The 16,298-nt window shown below is 36.2% G+C and overlaps 1 long non-coding RNA gene across 4 annotated transcripts in view; it reads left to right on the top strand.

Annotated features, from left to right (window-relative positions):
* LOC139767465 (uncharacterized) overlaps window positions 1-8,654 on the top strand; it is a 241,673-nt gene extending 233,019 nt beyond the window's left edge. For all 4 annotated transcript variants that reach the window (XR_011717135.1, XR_011717134.1, XR_011717132.1 and 1 more), the window contains exon 8: window positions 7,737-8,654. This is a non-coding gene — a long non-coding RNA (uncharacterized lncRNA). The remainder of the gene's footprint in view (window positions 1-7,736) is intronic.
* Window positions 8,655-16,298: the final 7,644 nt, after the last annotated feature.

Here is a 16,298-nt window from a genome sequence, read left to right as displayed (position 1 = left end):
TTGCGTACGTACATATATATGTGCGTACGTACATATATATACGTATATATACATATAGACGAACATATGTACGTATATATATGTACGTATATATTACGTACGTACATATATATGTACGTATATACGTACGTAATATATGTACGCATATATTAGGTACGTACATAAAAATGTACGTAAATATTACGTACGTACATATATATGTACGTATACATCACGTACATATTATGTACGTACATATATATGTACGTATATATTACGTACGTACTTATACGTATATATTACGTACGTACATATATATACGTATATATTTCGTACGTACATTTATATGTACGTACCTAATATATACGTACATATATTACGTACGTATATACGTACATATGTACGTACATATATATGTACGTATATACGTACGTAATATATGTACGTATATATTAGGTACGTACATATAAATGTACGTACATATATGTATGTACGTACATATATGTACGTACATACATATATATGTACGTACATATATAATTACGTACGTACATATACATATACGTATATATTACGTACGTACATATATATGTACGTATATATGACATATTACGTACGTACATATATATGTACGTATATATTACGTACGTACATATATGAACGTATATATTTTATACGTTTATATATATGTACGTACGTACATATATATGTACGTACGTAGATATATATGTACGTACTTACATATATATGTACGTACGTACATAATTACGTATGTACATATGCATATATAGTACATATGTACGTATATATTACGTACATATATATATGTACGTATATATTAGGTACGTACATATATATGTACGTATATACGTACGTATATAGGTACGTACATATAAATGTACGTATATATTACGTGTGTACGTATATATCACGTTCATATTACGTACGTACATATATGTACGTATATATTACGTAAATATATGTACGTACACATTACGTACGTGCATATACGTGTACGTATATATTACGTACGTGCATATACGTGTACGTATATATTACGTACGTGCATGTGTACGTATATATTACGTACGTCCATGTGTACGTATATATTACGTACATATATATGTACGTATGTATTACGTACGTACATATGTTCGTATATCACGTACATATGTACGTATATATCACGTATGTACATTCATATGTCTGTACATATATACGTACGTACATATAAATGTTCGTATATATATTACGTACGTACATATGTACGTATACATCACGTACGAACATATGTACGTATATATTACGTAGATATATGTACGTACATATATATGCACGGATATATTATGTACGTATATATTACGAACGTACGTGTTACGTACGTACATATGTACGTATACATTGCGTACGTATATATATATATGTACGTACGTACATATATATGTACGTACGTACATATATATGCACGTACATATATAATTACGTACGTACATATATATGCACGTACATATATAATTACGTACGTACATATATATGTACGTATAGATTACGTACATATATTACGTACGTGTATATATGTACGTATATATTACGTACGTACATACATATGTACGTACATATACTTACGTACATATGTACGTATATACGTAAGTACATATATATACTTATATATTACGTACGTATATATCACGTACATATTACGTACGTACATATATATGTACGTATATATTACGTACATATATATATGTACGTATATATTAGGTACGTACATATATATGTACGTATATACGTACGTAATATATGTACGTATATATTAGGTACGTACATATAAATGTACGTATATATTACGTACGTATATGTACGCATATATCACGTACATATTACGTACGTACATATATATGTACGTATATATTACGTACGTGCATATACGTGTACGTATATATTACGTACGTGCATATACGTGTACATATATATTACGTACATATATACGTATATATCACGTACATATATATGTACATATATGTACGTATATATCACGTACATATATATGTACGTATTACGTAGGTACATATATATGTACGTATTACGTAGGTACATATATATGTACGTATATATAACGTACGTGCATGTACGTATATATGTACGTATGTTACGTACGTATATATGTACGTATATATTGCGTGCGTACACGTATTACGTACGTACATATATATTACGTACGTACATATATAAGTACATATATATGACGTATATATTACGTACGTACATACATATGTACGTATATATCACGTATATACATATATATGTACGTATATATTACGTAAATATGTACGTATATATTACGTACGAACATGTGTACGTATATATATATACGTGTAATATGTACGTGATATATACGTACATAATGTACTTATATATTAGGTACGTACATATGTACTTATATATCACGTACATATATATATACGTATATACGTACGTACTTATACGTAATTACGTACATAATGTTCGTATATATATTACGTACGTACATATGTACGTATATATCACGTACGAACATGTGTACGTATATATATGTATATATTATGTACATGTATATATTACGTACGTACATATATGTACGTATATATACATATAGACGAACATATATGTACGTATATATTACGAACATATATGTACGTATATATTACGTACATATATGTACGTATATATTACGTACATATATGTACGTATATATTACGTACATATATGTACGTATATATTACGTACATATATGTACGTATATATTACGTACATATATGTACGTATATATTACGTACATATATGTACGTATATATTACGTACATATATGTACGTATATATTACGTACATATATGTACGTATATATTACGTACATATATGTACGTATATATTACGTACGAACATATATATGTACGTATATACGTACGTAATATATGTACGTATATATTAGGTACGTACATATAAATGTACGTAAATATTACGTACGTACATATATACGTATATATCACGTACATATATATGTACGTATATATTACGTACGTACTTATACGTATATATTACGTACGCACATATATGTACGTATATATTTCGTACGTAATATATATACGTACATATATATGTACGTACATATATACGTACGTATATACATACGTACGTACATATATACGTAGGTACATATATATGTACGTACGTATATAATTACGTACGTACATACATGTACGTATATATTACGTACATATATATATGTACGTATATATTAGGTACGTAATATATGTACGTATATACGTAGGTAATGTACGTATATATTAGGTACGTACATATAAATGTAGGTATATATTACGTACGTACATATATACGTATATATCACGTACGTACATATGTACATAAATATATGTACGTATATATTACGTACGTGCATATGCGTGTAAGTATATATTACGTACGTGCATATACGTGTACGTATATATTACGTACATATGTATATATTACGTACATATATATGTACGTAGGTATTACGTACGTACATATGTACGTATATATTGCGTGCGTACACGTATAACGTACGTACATATATATGTACGTACATATATGTACGTACATATATAATTACGTACGTACATATACATATATATGAATTTACGTACGTATATACGTATATATTACGTACATATATGTACGTATATATTAGGTACGTACATATATATGTACGTATATATTACGTGCATATATGTACGTATATATCACGTACGTACATATGTACGTATATATCACGTACGAACGTGTACGTATATTTTACGTATATATTATGTACATGTATATATTACGTACGTACATATATACGTACGTACGTACATATATACGTACGTACGTACATTATGTACGTATATATACATATACACGAACATATATGTACGTATATATTACGTATGTACATATATGTACGTATATACGTACGTAACATGTACGTATATACGTACGTAAGATATGTACGTATGTATTAGGTACGTAAATATAAATACGTAAATATTACGTACGTACATATTACGTACGTACATATATATGTACGTATATATTGCGTACGTACTTATACGTATATATTACGTACGTACATGTTCGTATATATACGTACGTACATATGTACGTATATATCACGTACGAACGTGTACGTATATATTACGTACATATATATGTACGTATTACGTACGTAATATATGCACGTATATATTACGTACTTACAATTACGTACGTACATATACGTATATATTACGAACGTACGTATGTTACGTACGTACATATGTACGTATATATTACGTACGTATATATTACGTACGTACATATATGTACTTATATATTTCGTACGTACATTTACATATATATGTACGTAGATATTACGTACATGTATTACATACGTATATATATATTTACGTACGTACATTATGTACATATACGTACGTACATGTATGTACTTATATATTACGTACATATGGAGTACGCATATATGTGCGTATATATTACGTACGTTCATATATATGTACGTACATATATACGTACGTACATGTTCGTATATATATTACGTACATATGTACGTATATATCACGTACGTATGTGTACGTAAATATTACGTGCATATATTTGTACGTGTATATTACGTACATATATATGTACGTATTACGTACGTATAAGTATATTACGTAGGTATATATATGTACGTATATATTACGCACGTACGTGTACGTATATATTACGTACATATATATGTTCTTACATATATATTACGTACGTACATATATATGTTCGTACATATATATGTACGTATATATTACGTACATATATATATACGTACATATGTACGTGTATATTACGTACGTATATATTACGTACATATATATGTACGTATATATTACGTACGTACATATATATGTACGTATATATATATATATATATGTACGTACATATATACGTTCGTATGTGTATATTACGTACGTACATATGTATACATATATATTACGTAAGTACGTACATATATATGTAGGTATTTAAGTACGTACATATATGTACGTATATATATACGTATATATGTACGTATATATTACGTACGTGCGTATATATGTACGTATATTTCACGTACATATATACGTATAACGTACGTACATACATATGTACGCATATATTACGTACGTACATATACATGTATATATTACGTACGTACGTGACCGTCTATATGTACGTACATATATATGTACGTGTATATTACGTATATGTACGTGAATATTCCGTATATATGTACGCATATATTACGTATGTACATATACATGTATATATTACGTACGTACGTGTCCGTATATATGTACGTACATATATATGTACGTGTATTACGTATATATATGTACGTGTATATTCCGTACGTATATATTTGTATGTATATATTTAACGTACGTACATATAGGTACATGTGTACATATATTTGCACGTGTATACGTACGTACATATATATGTACGTGCGTAACATATACGTACATATATATGTACGTACATATACGGACGTTTATATTACGTACATATATGTACGTATTACGTACGTATACATAATGTACGTAATAAATGGACTTATTACCTACGTACATATATATATGTACGTACATATATACGTACGTACATATATACGTACGTAATATATGTACGTATATAACGTATATTTTACGTACGTGCGTGTGCGTATATATTAAGTACATACATATGTGCGTATATATTACGTACATATATATGTACGTACGTAATATACGTATTGCGTACATATATATATGTACGTGTATATTACGTACGTACATATATATGTATTACGTACGTACATATGTATATATTACGTACGTAATACATGTACTTATATATGTACGTATATATAACGTTCGTACGTTTATATTATGTAGGTACGCGTATATTATGTACGTACGTATATTTTACGTACATATAAATGTACATATATATTACGTTTCATAAAGATGTACGTAATTACGTACGTAAATATATGTACGTATGTATTACGTACGTATTACGTACATATATATGTACGTATGTATTACGTACATATATGCACGTATATATTACGTACGTAAATGTACGTATATATTACGTACGTACACATGTATGTATATACGAACGTACGTATATCTGTACGTGTTACGTCCGTACATATGTACCTATATATTACGTACGTACATATATAATTACGAAATGGCCCAACCCACCCTCATACACATGTATATACATACGTCCACACACGCAAATATACATACCTACACAGCTATCCATGGTTAACCCAGACGCTTCACATGCCCTGATTCAATCCTCTGACAGCACGTCAACCCCGGTATACCACAACGATCCAATTCACTCTATTCATTGCCCTCCTTTCCCCCTCCTGCATGTTCAGGCCCCCATCACACAAAATCTTTTTCACTCCATCTTTCCACCTCCAATTTGGTCTCCCACTTCTCCTCGTTCCCTCCACCTCCGACACATATATCCTCTTGGTCAATCTCTCCTCACTCATTCTCTCCATGTGCCCAAACCATTTCAAAACACCCTCTTCTGCTCTCTCAACCACGCTCTTTTTATTTCCACACATCTCTCTTACCCTTACGTTACTTACTCGATCAAACCACCTCACACCACACATTGTCCTCAAACATCTCATTTCCAGCACCTCCATCCTCCTGCGCACAACTCTATCCATAGCCCACGCCTCGCAACCATACAACATTGTTGGAACCACTATTCCTTCAAACATACCCATTTTTGCTTTCCGAGATAATGTTCTCGACTTCCACACATTCTTCAAGGCTCCCAGAATTTTCGCCCCTTCCCCCACCATATGATCCACTTCCGCTTCCATGGTTCCATCCGCTGCCAGATCCACTCCCAGATATCTAAAACACTTTACTTCCTCCAGTTTTTCTCCATTCAAACTTACCTCCTAATTGACTTGACCCTCACCCCTACTGTACCTAATAACCTTGCTCTTATTCACATTTACTCTTAACTTTCTTCTTTCACACACTTTACCAAACTGTCACCAGCTTCTGCAGTTTCTCACATGAATCAGCCACCAGCGCTGTATCATCAGCGAACAACAACTGACTCACTTCCCAAGCTCTCTCATCCCCAACAGACTTCATACTTGCCCCTCTTTCCAAAACTCTTGCATTTACCTCCGTAACAACCCCATCCATAAACAAATTAAACAACCATGGAGACATCACACACCCCTGCCGCAAACCTACATTCACTGAGAACCAATCACCAATATATATATATATATATAAATATATATATATATCACCCCAGGGATATATATATATATATATATATATATATATATATATATATATATATATATATATATATATATATATATATATATATATATATATATATATATATATATATATATATATATATATATATTAAAATTATAAAAACTATTTACATTCACTTTGTTTCACTTTAAAATAATTAAATCCTTCATTGAATGAATTACATAGTTTGGCTTCCTGATAATACATCAACATTCAATATTTCCTCTATGCTTAATTTCTTACATTATTACACAAAATTAATCTATTTCCTATATTATTCTGGCTTCCATTAGTATGTGTTCCACAGGAGTATTGAAATATATAGGGCTGATGTAGAGTCCACAAAGGAATCACAATAATGGGTCTGATGTCCTCTCCATACAGGCTTCACAACAATGGGTCTGATGTCGTCTTCATACAGGCTTCACAACAATGGGGCTGATGTCGTCTTCATACAGGCTTCACAACAATGGGGCTGATGTCTTCATACAGGCTTCACGACAATGGGGCTGATGTCGTCTAAATACAGGCTTCACAACAATGGGGCTGATGTCGTCTTCATACAGGCTTCACAACAATGGGGCTGATGTCGTCTTCATACAGGCTTCACAACAATGGGGCTGATGTTGTCTAAATACAGGCTTCACAACAATGGGGCTGATGTCGTCTAAATACAGGCTTCACAACAATGGGGCTGATGTCGTCTAAATACAGGCTTCACAACAATGGGGCTGATGTCTTCATACAGGCTTCACAACAATGGGACTGATGTCTTCATACAGGCTTCACAACAATGGGGCTGATGTCATCTAAATACAGGCTTCACAGCAATGGGGCTGATGTCGTCTAAATACAGGCTTCACAACAATGGGGCTGATGTCGTCTTCATACATGCTTCACAACAATGGGGCTGTCATCTTCATACAGGTTTCATAACAATGGGGCCAATGTCCTCTCCATACAGGCATCACGAGAATGAGGCTGATGTCCTCTCCATACAGGCATCATATGATGGGACAGTTGTCCCGTCCATTAAGAACCCACAGGATAATATAACAAACATTGTCGATGTGTCAAAATGGTGATTCCTCTTGAAAGACGAATATCAGGCATGAAATACCTCTAGAGGCTTCAAAAATTCATTGCAATTTATGTATAATCTAAATACTTCTGAAGATATAGTTACATATTACTCAATATAACAACAATAATTTCTAACCCCGACTACAGCCGTTCTATTGTAAATATTAATATATCTTTGTAATGATGCTTTTGAACCATCAATAAATAACAGAGTTGCAATGATAGTCATTAATTTATTTACTCTCCTGTAATGGTTTGTTCTCATTAACACAATGGTTAACTACCACAAACTTTAAAATAACTAAATGACCTCAAGACGAAGTCCGACATATGCAGATGATGTCTCAACCACAGGAGAATGACGAGACATGCACCTCCACGTATACAATACGAAGAATGGCTCACCACTTACAGAATGTCACCATATCCACAGATAATGAAATCCTCTTTGTTAACTCCTGACAGACACAAACACCAGTTTACACCCATCTTGAAAGAGCAATCTCTCCCACCAAACAAAACAACCATTCTTGGCATCATCACAATACGATCCAAAGAAATTATTCACTCCCACAATAACACCAAAGCAACAGCAAACTCAATCCCTCAGAACACTGCCAAAAGATTGTCGACAATACTCCCTCAACATCCTAAACAATACCTCAGCACCCTGAACTTCCATAGCACAACAAAATAATCAGCAAATCACAAAATATTGTACACAACAATCACTAATTACCTTAGCTACCAAAACTACTCAACACCAAGATGAAAGAATGATCCTCCCAGGTATAGTCCCACTTCCACATGCTCGACACTCATTTTTAACATCACTCGACCACCCTCACACCCAAACCACCATCTCCCCAGGTAGAAATAAAAAGCTTACCTTCACGTCACACAACCATCACTAAAAAGTTTCAAATTATAGGAACCAAACACTTACTAAACTGCCCTGAACTTCTTCTGTACACACAATACCATGTGCCTGTAGTCATAACCAGTGGACGTGTCCAGCTTCCCGAGTGCTGCAGTGCAACTACCATAAAGACACTGGTTCCCAACTGATGGGCATAGCCAGCTTCCAGCTGGTGACAGAGGTAGGAATGACGACTGAAGGACAGCAGCCCCGCACAACAACTTCTCTATATTCCATAACAGAAAAAAATGGCACTACAATTACACTGACTTAACTTCAATTAGTACTTAATTATATTCAAGACCGTGATTTAACATTACGATTCATTAAAAGGCCAATGGAGCCCTTCATATACCAATTTTGGCCCAAGTGATTGAGATAATTACTTTGTAAATTAAGTTCGACTCCAGTGGGGCCCAAAACCTCTAAACTTTTAACATTTTTCAATTTTCAAACTCCTGTCTACTGACCACATTAACAATTTCCTGTGTTACATCTAACACTAATTACTTCCTTTGCAACACAAAAACATTGGTAATTTCTCGTGTGTAACACCTAAGACTGACAATTTTCTCGTGTAGCACCTCACACATTGATAATATCTCGTGTAACAACTAAAACACAAACAATTTCCACTGTATAACACTTATCACACAGACAATTATTTCAGAGTAACACCCAAGACTAGCAATTTCCTCTAACACACACTGACAATTTCTTCTGCGTAATACCTAACACATAGGCAACTTCTTGGGTAACTAACAACACTAACAATTTCATTTGTGTATAACAATTAACAATTTCTTTTAACACCTAACACACTGAGAATTTCTCGTTACACTTAATACTGGCAATTTATAATACAATACCAAAAATTTCCTCTGTATAGCACCTAACACATAAAATTCTGTTAACACCAAACACTGACAATATCTTCTATATAACACGTAACACAATTTTGTCTAAACTTCGAACGTGTAACACCTAACCCACAAACACTTTCCTTGTAACACCTAACATGAGCTTCAAAAATACCTACTCAAGTATCAAATAATACATAGCATCTAACAAAAAAATTAGACCATTTCAATACTTGCAGAAAATCTACTAAAAATTCAAATAATTTATCCCAAAATACAGTATAAAAGACTGCTCTAACAAACTAAGGGGCAATGGGAATGGATGGGGGCAGCAAGTATGAGTGTACTTGAGTATATATGTATATGTGCATCTGTGGGCATTTTTGTGTAAATACATGTGTATGTGGATGGATGGGTTTGGCCATTCTTTCATCTGTTTCCTTGCGCTACCTCGCAGGAGACCGAATAGGTATAAAAATAAATATTTATTTATTCATTTTGCTTTGTCACTGTCTCCCGCGTTAGCAAGGAAGCGCAAGAAAACAGACGAAAGAATGGCCCAACCCACCTACATATACATGTATATACATACACATCCACACATGCAACTATACATACCTATAAATCTCAACGTATACATATATACACACACAAAGACATATACATATATACACATGTACATAATTCAGTCTGCCTTTATTCATTCCCATCACCATCCTGCCACACAAGAAATAAAAAACCCCTCCCCCCCCTAATGTGTGCGAGGCAGCACTAGGAAAAGACAACAAAGGCCACATTCGTTCACACTGTCTCTAGCTGTTATGTATAATGCACCGAAACCACAGCTCCCTTTCCACATCCAGGCCCCACAGAACTTTCCATGGTTTACCCCAGATGCTTCACATCCCCTGGTTCAGTCCATTAGACAGCACGTCGACCCCGGTATACCACATCGTTCCAATTCACTCTATTCCTTGCACACCCTTCACCCTCCTGCATGTTCAGGCCCTGATCACTCAAAATCTTTTTCACTCCATCTTTCCACCTCCAATTTGGTCTCCCACTTCTCCTCGTTCCCTCCACCTCTGACACATATATCCTCTTGGCCAATCTTTCCACACTCATTCTCTCCATGTGACCAAACCATTTCAAAACACCCTCTTCTGCTCTCTCAACCCCACTCTTTATTACATCTCTCTTACCCTATTATTACTTACTCGATCATACCACCTCACACCACATATTGTCCTCAAACATCTCATTTCCAGGACATCCATCCTCCTCCACACAACTCTATCTATAGCCCACACCACGCAACCATATAACATTGTCGGAACCACTATTCCTTCAAACATACCCACTTTTGCTTTCCGAGATAATGTTCTCGACTTCCACACATTGTTCAACGCTCCCAAAACTTTAACCCCCTCCCCCATCCTGTGACTCGCTTCCACTTCCATGGTTCCATCCGCTGCCAAATCCACTCCCAAATATCTAAAACTCTTCACTTCCTCCAGTTTTTCTCCATTCAAACTTAACTCCCAACTGACTTGTCCCTCAACCCCACTGTACCTAATAACCTTGCTCTTATTCACATTTACTCTCAGCTTTCTTCTTTCACACACTTTACCAAACTCAGTCACCAGCTTCTGCAGTTTCTCACACGAATCAGCCACCAGCGCTGTATCATCAGCAAACAACAACAGACTCACTTCCCAAGTTCTCTCATCCACAACAGACTGGATACTTGGCCCTCTTTCCAAAACTCTTTCATTCACCTCCCTAACAACCCCATCCATAAACAAATTAAACAACCATGGAGACATCACACACCCCTGCCGCAAACCTACATTCACTGAGAACCAATCACTTTCCTCTCTTCCTACACGTACACATGCCTTACATCCTCGATAAAAACTTTTCACTGCTTCTAACAACTTGCCTCCCACACCATATATTCTTAATACCTTCCACAGAGCATCTCTATCAACTCTATCATAGCATCTCTATCAACTCTATCATATATACCTTCTCCAGATCCATAAATGCTACATACAAATCCATTTGCTTTTCTAAGTATTTCTTACATACATTCTTCAAAGCAAACACCTGATCCACACATCCTCTACCACTTCTTAAACCACACTGCTTTTCCCCAATCTGATGCTCTGTACATGCCTTCACCCTCTCAATCAATACCCTCCCATATAATTTCCCAGGAATACTCAACAAACTTATACCTCTGTAATTTGAGAACTCACTTTTATCCCCTCTGCCTTTGTACAATGGCACTATATAAAATTACATATATATTTTTTACCCGAGCACTACCTCCCACCCACCCGGATGGGACGGGGTGCCATTTTCATGTGTGGCGGAGTGGCGGCGGGAATGCTTGAGGGTAACAAGAATGAATATGTACATGTGTATATATGTATATGTCTGTGTGTGTATATGTATGTATACCGTGAAATGTATAGGTATGTATATGTGCGTGTGTGGGCGTTTATGTATATACATGTGTATGTGGGTGGGTTGGGCCATTCTTTCATGTTTCCTTGTGCTAACGCAGGGGACAGCGACAAATTATCAAAAAAAAAATATATACATACATATATATGTATAAACTAGGCGCTTGGATGATTCTTGTAGTGCATATGACTAGGAGATGTATAAAAGAAAGAGGCAGGAGGTCAAGAAAAAGGTGCAAGAGGTGAAAAAGAAAGCAAATGAGAGTTGGGGTGAGAGATTATCATTAACTTCTGGGGAGAATAAAAAGATGTTTTGGAAGGAGGTAAATAGTGCATAAGACAAAAGAGAACAATTGGGAACATCGGTGAAGGAGAATAACGGGGAGGTAATAACATGTAGTGGTGAAGTGAGAAGGAGATAGAGTGAGAGTTTGAAGGTTACTTGAATGTGTTTGGTGATAGATATTGGGCGTTTTGGTCAAAGTGGTGTGCGAAGTGAGAGGATCAGGGAGATTGGTTTGGTAAACAGAGAAGAGGAAGTGAAAGCTTTGTGGAAGATGAAAGCTGGCAAGGTGACAGGTTTGGATAGTAATGCAGTGATATCTATTAAAAAAGGGGGTGACTGTGTTACTGACTGGTTGGTAATGATATTCAATGCATCTATGGTTCATGGTGAAGTGCCTTTAGACTGGTGAAATGCATGCATAGTGCCATTGTTTAAAGGCAAAGGGGGTAAGAGGGAGTGCTTAAATTACAGAGGAATAAGTTTGTTGAGTATTCCTGGGAAATTATATGGGAGGGTACTGATTGAAAGGGTAAAGGCAAATACATAGCATCAGATTAGGGAAGAGCAGTGTGGTTTCAGAAATGGTAGAGGATGTGTGGATCAGGTTTGAAGAATGTATGTGAGAAATACTTAGAAAACCAGATGGATTGGTATGTAGCATTTATGGATCTGGAGAAGGCATATGATGGAGTTGATAGAGATGCTCTGTGGAAGGTATTAAAAGTATACGGTGTGGGAGGTAAGTTGTTAGAAGCAGTGAAAAGTTTTTATCAAGGATGTAAGGCATGTGTACGAGTAGGAAGAGAGGAAAGTGATTGGTTCTCAGTAAATGTCAGTTTGCAGCATGGGTGCGTGATGTTTCCATGGATGTTTAATTTGTTTATGGATGGGGTGTTTGGGAGGGGAATGGAAGAGTTTTGAAGAGAGGAGCAAGTATGAGAGAGCTTGGGAAGTGAGTCACTTGTTATTCGCTGATGATACAGCGCTGGTGGCTGATTCGGGTGAGAAACTGCATAAGTTGGTGACTGAGTTTGGTAAAGTATGTGAAAGAAGAAAGTTGCGAGTAAATGTGAATAAGAGCAAGGTTGTTAGGTTCAATAGGGTCGAGGGACAAGTTAACTGGGAGGTAAGTTTGAATGGAGAAAAACTGGAGGAAGTGAAGTGTTTTAGATATCTGGAGTGGATTAGACAGCAGATGGAAACATGGAAGCAGAAGCGAGACACAGGGTGGGGGAGGAGGCGAAGGTTCTGGGAGCGAGTGGAAGGTGAGAAAGTTATCTCAGAGCAAAAATGGGTATATTTGAAGGAATAGGGATTCCAACAATGTTGCGAGGTGTATGCTATAGATTGGGTTGTGGGGAGGAGGGTGGATGCGTTGGAAATGAAATGTTTAAGGACAATATGTGGTGCGATGTGGTCTGATCAAGTAAGTAATGAAAAGGTAAAAGAGATGTGTGGTAATGAAAAGAGTGTGGTTGAAAGAGCAGAAGAGGGTGTATTGAACTGGTATGGTCACATGGAGAGAATGAGTGAGGAAAGTCTGACAAAGAAGATGTGTGTGTCAGGGGTGAAGGGAACGAGAAGTGGGAGATCAAATTGGAGGTGGAAGGATGGAGTGAAAACGATTTTGAGCAATCGGGGCCTGAACATACAGGAGGGTGAACAGCGTGCAAGGAATAGAGTGAATTGGAACGATGTGGCATACCGGGGTCGATGTGCTGTCAATGGATTGAACCAGGGCATGTGAAGCATCTGGGATAAACCATGGAAAGTCTGTGGGGCATGGATGTGGAAAGGGAGACGTGGTTTTGGTGTTTAAACATGACAGCTAGAGACTGAGTGTGAACAAATATGGGCTTTGCTGTCTCTTCCTAGCACTACCTCATGCACGCAAGGGGCAGGAGGTGCCATTTTCATGTGTGGCGGGGTGGCAATGAGTATGGATGAGGCAGCAAGCATGGATATGTACATGTGAATATATGTATGTCTGTGTATGTATATGTACACGTTGAAATGCATAGGTATGTATATGCACGTGTGTGGGCATTTATGTATATATATGTGTACGTGGATGGGTTGGGCCATTCTTTCATCTGTTTCTTTGCCCTACCCTGCTAACGCGGGAGACCGACTAAATATAATAATGAATTTTTTTTACTTTGTCGCTGTCTCCCGCATTAGCAAGGTTGCGTAAGGAAACAGACGAAAGAATGACCCAACCTACCCACATACACACTGACATACATACACATCCACATGCAAATATACATACCTATACATAAATATACACACAGACATATACATATATAAACATGTACATAATTCATAGTCTGCCTTTATTCATTCCCATCGCCACCCTGCCACATATGAAATAACATCCCCCTCCCACCGCATGTGCACAAGGTAGCGCTAAGAAAAAACAACAAAGGCCACATTCGTTCACACTCAGCCTCTAGCTGTCATGTATAATGCAACGAAACCACAGCTACCTTTCCACATCCAGGCCACACAGAACTTTCCATGGTTTACCCCAGACGCTTCACATCCCCTGGTTCAATCCATTGACAGCACATCAACCCCAGTATACCACATCGTTCCAATTCACTCTATTCCTGCACGGCTTTCACCCTCCTGCATGTTCAGGCCCCGATCACTCAAAATCTTTTTCACTCAATCTTTCCACCTTTAATTTGGTCTCCCACTTCTCCTCGTTCCCTCCACCTCTAACACACATATCCTCTTGGCCAATCTTTCCTCACTCATTCTCTCAATGTGACCAAACCATTTCAAAACACCCTTTTCTGCTCTCTCAACCACACTCTTTTTATTACATCTCTCTTACCCTATTATTACTTACTCGGTCAAACCACCTCACACCACATATTGTCCTCAAACATCTCATTTCCAGCACATCCACCCTCCTCCACACAACTCTATCTATAGCCCACACCTCACAACCATATAACATTGTTGGATCCACTATTCCTTCAAACATACCCATTCTTGCTTTCCGAGAAAATGTTCTCGACTTCCACACATTCTTCAACGCTCCCAGAACTTTTGCTCCCTCCCCCACCCTATGATTCACTTCTGCTTCCATGGTTCCATCCGCTGCCAAATCCACTCCCAGATACCTAAAACACTTCACTTCCTCCAGTCTCTCTCCATTCAAACTTACCTCCTAATTGACTTGTCCCTCAACCCTATGGTACCTAATAACCTTGCTCTTATTCACATTTACTCGCAACTTTCTTCTTTCACATACTTTACCAAACTCAGTCACCAACTTATGCAGTTCCTCACCCGAATCAGCCACCAGCGCTGTAC

This window comes from Panulirus ornatus, chromosome 61 (assembly GCF_036320965.1).
Source record: "Panulirus ornatus isolate Po-2019 chromosome 61, ASM3632096v1, whole genome shotgun sequence".
Lineage (NCBI taxonomy): Eukaryota > Metazoa > Arthropoda > Malacostraca > Decapoda > Palinuridae > Panulirus > Panulirus ornatus.
This window is presented reverse-complemented; position numbering and strand designations above follow the sequence as displayed.